This window comes from Carettochelys insculpta, chromosome 5, assembly GCF_033958435.1.
Source record: "Carettochelys insculpta isolate YL-2023 chromosome 5, ASM3395843v1, whole genome shotgun sequence".
NCBI classification, from domain to species: Eukaryota; Metazoa; Chordata; order Testudines; family Carettochelyidae; genus Carettochelys; species Carettochelys insculpta.
In genome coordinates, this window is record NC_134141.1 from 63,766,856 (window position 1) to 63,775,429 (window position 8,574).

Sequence of the window (8,574 nt, forward strand, 5' to 3'; positions counted from 1 at the left end):
ACAGCCTCAACAAGACCAATTGTCTCTCACCCCCCCCCACCCCCCTCCCCCGTCGAGCATAGCTTAGTGGTTAAGATGCTCTCGAGGCCGGGCAGGTGGGAATTCCAGTGCCAATCTCTTTTCTTTTCCACACTTGCTATTTTCACATATAGCTGCGAGGCTTGCTACGCATTCCAAGCATGCACAGAACAGTCTCTGAACTTTTCATCTTTCATGCTGTTTTAAATGTAAATCTGCATCTGCTTAATTACTTCAGAAGCTGTCTGACAAGCAGCTGATGGACAAGTCCACCACCTTCATGGGAAAAAAAGTTATATTAGGAAAGAATGAACATATGGTGCAAGGGAAGATTGTGAAGAGACTGGGACCATGTGTATTTGGGAGCAGACTGTAATGTCACAGTATCCTCACAGCTAAGTAGGATGACCTGGGAGAAGAAAAAGGCAGCAGTAACTTTCCACATGCATAGCCTTCACATTTTTGAACAAAAAAACATTTCCCCCAGGCCTGGAAGAAAAGCTGCATACGTAGGAATAGGAGTGGCCGGGTACCTGAAGAAAAGTTGTCAGGGAGCAATGTGATTCAGCCAGCTCTGAGCCTCAAAATCAACCATTGATTATGCAGCTGTTGACAAGGTTGCTTCACAATCAGACACAAGCAGCACCATCTTTCCATATGAGGACATAACACAGACCAGAGACTTTCTTTACCAGGTGGACAAGACAAACTCTTTCCTCTTCAAGTGAGGAAACAAATCCCTTAATGCAGAGGGTGGGAATCTTCCTGAAACTTTCCCCTTTCCTCTCAACATTAAACAGCACATTCTCTAGACCAAAGAAAATGTTACTCATGTTTGGCTGGGTCATTAAATAAATATAAGCCATCTCCTTCTCTGGGAGGCTTCACAAATCATGTAGTCTTCTGCTGAAAGCCACAGAAGGTTCCTAGACTCTCCCATTGCATAAAGCCCAGTATGCCGTTTCCTCCTCCCTGATTCCTGCTATTGAAAGAATTAGAGGTGGCGTTCCCACCCTCCATGACTAGCAGCTCAGCTGATCTTTCCCCAAGACGACGACTTCTCTTTCCTGTTCCTCAGCTGACTTATCTCTTAGGCTACGTCTACACTAGAGAGTTGTGTCGACAAAACTCAGAGCGTCCACACTAAAAATGCATTCTGTGGACATACTGTTGACAGAACTCGGCACTTCTGTCAACAGCCTTCTGCCTCTCCCCCACAAGGCAGAGTGCCTTTCTTGATAGAATCTGTTGACAAAAAAGCCATGTGGATGCTCTGGGGGGCCCTCTGTCGACAGATTGAGCTTCCCGCTTCCAATTGGCTGTTCTGTCGACAGAGGGGCAAGGCAGTCTACCTGCTCTCTCTGTCAGCAGAGGGGATTGACGGAGCGATCTGCTTCTGTGTGTGGCTGCGATTTGTCAATAGAAGTTTTGCCAGAAGGCATCATTCAATGGTAACGTCTGTCGATAGATTGCTGTAGTATAGATGTAGCCTTAATTAGTCAGCTATACATGAGAGAGGGAGCATTGTGACTACATTAAAGTAAAAGTATTTCGAAGGACAAGAAGTTGGTTATATGCGCACATTTCCACACACATTTTGAAAATCTTGACCTTCGATTTAGTTAGCATGGGGGAAATTACAGTTGTCTTGAACAGAGAAAATAGTGGGTTTTATTGGTCTACACAGGCTACTGGTTTTCCAACAGAAACCAACAGAGGAGCTGAAGGATTATGATGGAGTCTGCTGGAATTTCCAATAGAGTTTGAAAAGAAATCCTTTCTATTATTTCTAAGAGACTTGAAATAGATTTTCAAGGATTTTGACTTCTCTATTGTATTTTCTGGTGTGAGCTTAGTGTGCCAAAATGAGCAATAGTTTATCATTGTACAGTAAGTAGCCTCAGAGTTGTAACCATGTTCGTCTGCAGCGTCACAAATAACAAGCAGTCCTGTAGCACCATAGCGACTGACACATTTAGGAGGTTATGAGCTCTTATGGGTAACCCAATGTGCCTTGATCTTATTGTGAGTATATATTGAGAAGCCAGCTGTACGTTCTATAGTCAAAGCTTCCATTGAATAGCATTGTGATCAGACAGGTCAGCTTAAGTGAGTTTACCAGTGGTAAGTATACTTTTCTGTGAATGTCAGGAGAGTGTTGTGAACTGTTTGCAACTCTGCAGATAAACATCTCAGTGCATGTGGGGAAGGAAATGTGCATTATCTCCATCTGTAAAGCACAGCGGAAAAAACCCAACAGTACAGTTATGTTTCCATAAGCAAGAGCAAAACAGAACCATAGAAAAAGAAGGCTGGAAAGAACCTCAAGTGTTAATGTGGTTTACCCACCCAGTGCTAACTCAGGGCCAAGTCTGCTTAGGCCTTCCATGCCTGATGTTTGTGTAACCTGTTATTAAAAGCCTTCTGTCAGAGGTAGTTTAAGATTTACTGAGATCCTGGACACAAAGAACTTATGACCCCATGTAAGCATCCTGTGAAGCCCAGCCCTTGGCCTAGGGCGGGGCGGCAATCAAAAAAGGGTTATAACACCATTGCAATACAATCCAGGCCCAGCTGTCTGTTCAGGGCGGGGCAGCAGTTCACCGGTGTACCACAGTCCAGGCCCAGCCCTCTGTTCAGGATGGGGCAGCAGTTCACCATTGTACCACAGTCCAGGCCCAGCCCTCAGTTCAGGGCGGGGCAGCAGCACACGGATCTGAGCACAGGCCCAGCCCTCAGTTTGGGGCGGGGCAGCAGCACAAGGGTTTGAGCACAGGCCCAGCGTGGGCTGGCCCTGTCAAGGATGGGGTAGGGGGTCACAGGCCCTCCAACTCCACTGCGACCCGGCCTGGGGGTCGCTCACACACGACCACGGCAGTGGGATTCCAGGCCGCAACACACTGCCATGGGTTCGGGAGCATCGTTCCCCGGGCCACTTCCTACCTCAACCTCCACCGGCGGAAGGTCCCAGTCCATCTGGTCAGGGGGTCCCGCGGGGTCGGTCTCCTCCAAATCATCCACCTTCGGGGGCTCCGGCCAGTCGCTCATATCAATGTCATTGGGATAGTCGGGCGGCGGTAGCACGGTGGGCCCGAGGCGATCCTGGGCCTGAGGGCTGCAGGGGTCCACCAGGACTCTGGGGCAGGCCGCTCCTGGGGCTCCTTCCAAGGTGGGGGCTCTCCGCCAGCGTGAGGGTCCTGGCAGGTCTGGGAAGTCCGGGTAGTCCCCCTGGGGCATCTGGATCCAGGGTTGTTCGGGGCCGCTGGGGGCTTGCTCCTCCGGCCCGGCTGGGCGGCGACAAGCCCTCTGCCCTTGGTGCCGGGGAGCTTGTGCAGGCGCCTCCTCCCTGCCCGGAGGCCCAGGCTTTAATGGGTCCCGAGCCCGCCCTTGGCTCTTCTAGCCCTGGGCCCCGCCCTCTGAGAGGCGGGCCTCTGGTGTTCTGGCTCCGGGCCCGCCCACCAGGGCCTCTGCACAGCCTCCTCTGCCTCTGAGTCAGCAGGAGGCCATACTGACTCACTACACCCCACGTGCCATTAAAACACAAATATATCAAAATGCATTAATATAAAGCATCCCCACCATGAACCGAAGTCCCTGTTGGTGACACCAAACTTTAGGGATAGCCTAAGGGGGTCTTTAGCCCCTCTCTGCCATCACGAGGCTTGGTCTCCCTCTCAGTGCCCAACGCCAGAGTCAGACCAAGGTAAAAGTGACCCAGAGAGCCCTGAATGCTCCACCTGCCCTGGGCAGTATGCGCCAAGGTGGGGAGGAGGTCTGGGCCAGTGACTGCTCTTGGACATCCTGATACCTCACCCAGGACAGGTGGAGAGTCCTGAGCTCCTTGGCCAGCTCTTACAACTGCCTGGCTCTGGATTTTGACATTGAGAGGGAGGAACTGAAAGGGAGACCAGGCCTCGTGACGGTGGGGAAGGCGAAGAGGAACACAGGACAGGGCCATAGAGAGGGGCACCCTCCACCTCCCCACCCCACACTTCTGCTAAGGTTCTGGCACTCCTGCTGAAGGACCCTAGGCATAGGACCCATAGGCCTATGCATTTATCTACCACTGCTTCTAGTGATGGGAGTTCAACAAATGGGCTTTCAGTTTGCTATAACAGAAAACAAGAGGAAAGAACAAAAGTAAAGTCTCAATTAGAGAGCACAGAGGGTAGGCGTACTTGTGTGTGTCTTCTTTTAGAGACTAGAGGCAACTCTGAGAACAAAATGCTGAACGCTGCACATAGGGGAGATATTCCAGAATTTTAAAGGAAGAGTAAGCAGAAAACAGAACATCAGTTTGATGGCTCCATAATTTTAGATACTAATGTTTATATTTACAAATGTGTATGTTTATGCTAATAAAAGTAAATATAATGAGCTTTTGTTTTGGTTACGTGATCGGCTTTTAGATATTTTGCAGCATAGACATAAGCTGTCTCCTCAACTGACTCAGGTTTGAACCAGAGGGCTAAAAAAGGGCAGTGTAGACATCAGAACTGGAGTCCAGGCTTTGAAATCCAACGTGGGATTTGGACTGTTAGTCCTGAATGTCTATATTACCATCTTGAGCCCTGTAGCAGGATCCTAAGTTGACCTGGGCTCTGATACTTGCTGCAATGGGTCTTTTTTGGTAGTGTAGGCATATCCTTACATGCTGGTCTGTCTAAATATAGTTGTTTCACTTGTGATGGGACATGAGCTCAGAATAAGCTCTACTCTGTCGTGGGAACATTCAAACAACTGCCAATGTAGAAGCTAACAGAGCTACGGAACCCACAGAGAGAGAACACTGCTTTGTAATCCCACCCTGAATGCAGTGTCATTGGATACGTGAGGAGAGCCTGAGGCCAGGCTGGCATAGGATAGCGAAAGAGACAGAATCCACTGAGTGCGGAGGCCTTAGGCAAATACCAGATCCCAAACGATATCCCCATACCCTGAAACCAACTGTTGTTGGGAGGGGGTGACTATTTAAAATGGCTAAATATGTGTCATAGCAAAGGGGCAAAATTTCAGTCAAAACGGCCCTGGCAGTCAATAGGAGTTTTCCTTCAGTCAGAACAAAAGACTAATTCCTTGCTACTCTGCCAGGCTTGGTGTGTGGATTCTACGGAAGGGTAAGACCCCAACTTTCTAGGCAGCAAAGTAGCAGTAGAGACACTTTATGGCTGCCCTTGCGGCACAGAGGCTTCAGTAGCTCATGCTCCACCATGGTCAATACGTGGCGTTATCTGCTTAAGCAGTGATTCCACCAAGCTCACCCAGTGTTTCAGAAGGCTATGCAGGAGTCCCGAGGACCTCAGCCACATACTGTGCAGTGGCTCCAGACACTGCGTGGTCTCAGAACTGTACGGGGTCTGCAGCATGATTCTAGAACAATCTGGAGCTGCGGAAGAGATGGAGGATTCCCTCTGGATTTAAAATGGTGTCACAACTTCAGAAAATGGCCTATTTATAGTTGTCCTGCTCTTGCAGCCTAATGGAGAAACATCTTTGTCAGAATAATTATTGATAATGATTTCTCCCTTTAATTATGTGAAAGAAAACATCAGTTTCTTTTTCTCAAATTGTCCACTGCTTAAATAATTTACCTTTGTAATACGAACTACAGCTCCTTATGTTAATTTTATTATCATAAGCTCATAAAATATGTAGCTCTTCTGTAACTCTGATGACAGATCACAGATGAGATCACTAAATTGTAGTTTTATGCAGGTTTCAAATTATGCTGCAAAGTACCCCAGCTTTATCTGTGTGGTTTATAACACGGCCAGAATTTCTTGATTATAGTACTGTATTCCGAAACAACATTACGTCAGTTATCCTGATTCCTGCTTGTGAGTTTTCATTAAAAATGGTTTCTGTCACTTGCAGCGCCACTGCTTACATTCAAGTGGTAGGAACAGGGATTCTAAAAAAATAAAGCCAGAAAATTAACTTTGGGGCCCCTGACAATTAGGAACATTGACTCAGTGTGTGGCTTTGAGTAAATCACTTACCCTCTGTGCCTTCATTTCCTCATCTGTGTAATAGGGATCTCAATAACTAATCAGCCTTTGTAAACCACTTACTGATCTTTAAATGAAAATGCACTAGAGGCATGATTTGCCAGGTGGCTGAGCACTTTGGCCCAAGTGCAGTAAACACTCGAGCACGTACAATGTTCCCCGTAAGTGAAGCGCTTGGGCAGCCATCCAGCTGATTAGCAGAGCTCCCACAATCTTCAGCATGTGTTTCTAGTGGTAGTGCACGTCCATATATGCCTTGGTGCACATAACAAAATTTATCCTGCACCTGGGTGGAAGAAAATAGAGGGAACACTGAGCATCTACTTAACTTTAAGCATGAGTAACCACATGGAGGCCAACAGAACTACATACTGGCTTAATAGTAAGCACACGCCTAAATGCTTTATGGTACAGCAGCCAGAACCAACCAGTCCTGTAGAGTATAAGAATTAAATCGTTTATAAATGTAGCAACAGTTGTTTTTTCAGTTGTGTTTTTAGCTGCAAATCTGGCAAAAACATCTGCTTTTTATATGTTGAGCTCATAAAAACTGATGCATTTGAAAGATGTTTGGTGATCCTGTGTCTGATATTTTAAATGAGACTGAACAAAGCAATCCCAATAAAATCAAGCCTGAAAGACAACTGACATAAGTAATCATTTATCAGAGAAGGCAAATCAATCACCCTCATTTACTGCTGGGCTTGTCTCGGCAGGAGGGAACTGAAAGGCACAGAGTGAAGCAAGGTTAAGGCAAGATTCAGAAATCCATGTTAATTTAGATGCACTTTTCCTAAAGTTTCTGATGTTCTTATTGCATCGTTTGAATTGGTGAATCCCAGTCATTTACTCTGTACATTCAGTGTCTTTATAGCTCAACTTCAGATCAATGCACCTACCTCTGAGAAGCAAAGCAGCACACTTTAACATTACCAGATGCAATTTAGAAAACCACCATTAGTCATTGCTTCCACATAAAGAGTTCTCCCAGTATTCCCATGATCCCATAATCACACCTAGAACAGTGGCTTTCCAACGTGCTGGCAGTTTTTGCCCTTCTGTGGTGTTGTGAGGAAGAAGTTTGAAAATTTTATGAAGAAATATAGTTCCCATGAATGTTGTCTGTGATTGTTATTTGTATTAAGTTTGGGCATATCTGACTAAAGATCCATGAACAACACCCAATAGCATCACTGCAAGATCTTGATTCCTGATCCAGGCTAGAACTGTGACTGTCCCCCCGCCCAACCCCATGGAAAGCCATAGAATAGGAAATGCTATTCTCATTCTCATTTCTCAGAAATGGCAAACTGAAAGGGAGTTTCTAGCAGCCATCATCATTTGGGGCTTCCTTTTCCTCTCATATTTCAAAGTCTGTTCTCCCTCCTACATCATGACACACTTTTGCAGAACTTCAATCATTTTTGTTTGATGTATGCAAAGTGCAGAAGTTGGGGTTTAAATTACTTTCACCCTCAAGTCAAAAAAGATGGTGATCAGTTCTTGATTTTTAGGACAAGTTCTTTGCCTTTGAATGCAATACCAGATAGTTGCCTGCACATCATCTTTTAAGATAGTCAAATGTCTGTGGTCAGAAACTAACAGCAATCACCCTAGGCAGAATTTCCTTTTATTCTCTAGCATGACCAGGTTTTCAGTGGCACATGGTGGGAACTCAGCCCCACCCCTCATTCCCCTATGCAGCGGGGATGCAGAGATCCACAGGTGCCGCTCCTGAGGGGTTGTGGGAAGGCAAGCCGAGGAGCACATGCATCCTGGATGTGCCGTGGCCACGCAGCACAGAGTGCCATCAACATCCAGTGCCCCGACATCCACCGGGCCATCTGTTATCAGTGTGCTCCACCAGGATACACTGGCTTCTTTCACCTTGGGGGAAGAGGGAGACCTGTGCATAAAAAATCCATTAAATCCTCACTTATTTACCAGGGCTACTTGTGCAAATTAAGAAAGCATGTCTGCAAAGAGCTGTTTAGGTACCTAACTAGCCACCAACAGAGCTATAGAATGTACTTCTTGAATTGTGGCAAATGTGTGTGTGCATATTGGTACAACTTGTCTTATAACTTTAATACACAAATCTACCTGCCACTTTGAACATTTTGACATTTGCCTATGGCAAGACAGAAAAACACAGGTATGCATTCTGTAGTAATGGCAAGCCTACATTCTAAACAGTAAAGCTCTGCATCATAGTTTATTAATGAAGCTCTTGTAAGTAGGACTATTAGTGACTTTTATAAGTATCACCAGCGCTTGGACTGTACATAGAGGTCAAAAGATCAAATTTTGGCACTCTGCCTCAGAAAGGTTGGTGACCTCTGTCCTATGGTATGACCTGCTGCTCATACTGCTCAGCCTTAAAACCTAGTGTATTTACTCACAAGTGTGCTAAGTAAAATGAGTCATGGTGTGTAGATAGTTATTTAAAAATTATAGCACTCCTGGCTAACACAGCTAATTTTACTCCACAAAATCCTTTATTTAAAACAAAGTTTAACTAATGCATAAAACATACTGTGTCTCGTGT